The sequence below is a fragment of the Benincasa hispida genome, chromosome 5 (genome assembly GCF_009727055.1).
Source record: "Benincasa hispida cultivar B227 chromosome 5, ASM972705v1, whole genome shotgun sequence".
NCBI lineage: Eukaryota > Viridiplantae > Streptophyta > Magnoliopsida > Cucurbitales > Cucurbitaceae > Benincasa > Benincasa hispida.
Window position 1 is genome coordinate 59,098,752 of NC_052353.1, and position 1,792 is coordinate 59,100,543.

The 1,792-nt window shown below is 24.9% G+C and overlaps 1 non-coding gene across 1 annotated transcript; it reads right to left on the minus strand.

Annotated features, from left to right (window-relative positions):
* Nucleotides 1–1,001: 1,001 nt before the first annotated feature.
* On the minus strand, nucleotides 1,002–1,090 carry LOC120078855. The gene has a single exon (XR_005482135.1). It is a non-coding gene; the product is annotated as a small nucleolar RNA R32/R81/Z41 (small nucleolar RNA).
* Between the last annotated feature and the right edge of the window lie 702 nt (nucleotides 1,091–1,792).

Here is a 1,792-nt window from a genome sequence, read left to right on the forward strand (position 1 = left end):
GTTTTGTTTTTTTTACTTTTACTTTTAATTTCATTTCAAAATACAATTAACTTTAACTTTTACTAAATTTTAAAATAAAGAAATGTTAAAATATTTTTTTATTATTAATTTGAATAAACAAAATAATAATAATACAAATTTATTATCTAAAAAGTATATCATTCCCGCCCATTGCCAACCTTAGATGTCAAATAAGTTAGATTTGTTGAGTTGTAATATTTTTCTTATATCTTATCTCAATCATGCATATAATAATTTAACAAAACAAATGAAAAATAAATTAATAAAATTAAATATTTATTATAAAATATAAAATATATTTTTTAGTATTTGATAATTTTAAAATCACATTTAAAATCAGACATAATAATTTAAAATCACTTTTATATATTTAAAAATCATTTTAAAAAATAGCAAACATAAATTTGATCGTTTAAAAATCAATTTTACAAAATCATTTATTCCAAAATTTCTTTTTTTCAAATCACACTCCAACAATCACTTCCAAAGTGTTAGATGTATTTATTTCAATATACTCTCATCTTAAACTAACCTCACCAGATATCTTATTATAGTTATATAGGCAAAATAAAATCTATCCAAAGCTAAACTCTATTAATTACATTAACACCCAAGGCTCAACATATTTCCAAGAAAACCAATTCCCTTGATCTCAATTAAATTTTCTATTAAATGCAAAAAAAAAAAAAAGGCCTCAATGAAATTCAGTTACCAATTTCTGAAATCCTAATAAAAAACCAAAAACTAATCTGTTTTAACAGAGAAAAAAACAGAACAACGTTTTAGTAATGGTTTCTAAATCAAACCTTTCTCAAAAAGACTAAATTCCTATACAATCTGAGAACATGAAAGAGTTAAACATCAACACAGAAAACCCAGAAAACAGCAAATAAGAACAAAACGTTACCTAACTAACTTCTAATAAAATTCATAAAAAAACAGAGGCCAGACGATCTGAAGAACATAAGAAAAGAAGAGGAGGATGAATCAGAAAGAACGTAGCGAAATAGAGGATGTTTTAAGATCATGGGGTCATCATCCAATCTTTTCTCCTTCATCATATTCATCGCAAAAAACAAAAAAAAAAACAAATTCAAACAAAAAATTAAGAGAGGCGAAAGTGAAAATGAACAAGAAAAAAAATAGAGCGAAGGTATGGAATTGAAATTACGGCGGAATGAAGAATGGGGAGAAGGAAGAGGGAAGAGGTTTATATAGAGATTGAATTCGATGCCCTAATTCGGTTGTCCCGGTGTTTGGTTGTAGACTTAAAACACTATTCTTTACCATTTTTGTATTATTATTCTCACGTTTTTTTGGGAAAACTTCTTTTCGGTTGATGTAAAATTATCTTTATACCCTTATTTTCTTCGATTTTCAACAACATTCTTCAATTTTTTCTTCAACCCTTGCAATAAAAAATTAATTGTTTTGCCGAATTTTTTTTTTTTTTTTTTTTTTTTTTTTTTTTTTTTTTTTATCTACTTCGATCAAAATGGAATGAGTAATTTTAAGACAATTATTTATTTATTTTTTCTGTTGATACGATCTAAAAAATTAATATGAATTTTTTAAAAAATTGTCGAGTTTTTAGAAAAATAATTATTACAACCAGACTATTTGGTTGAATTAAAAAAACAACTAAAAAAACATTACAGATTAAGTAAAGGAATGAAAGTTGGAAAAAAAAAAAAAGAGTAGAAATCATGAATAGAGATGTCAAATTTCTCTATGGACCCCGCCTCGCCCGATTATGCGGGAAATGAAAAAG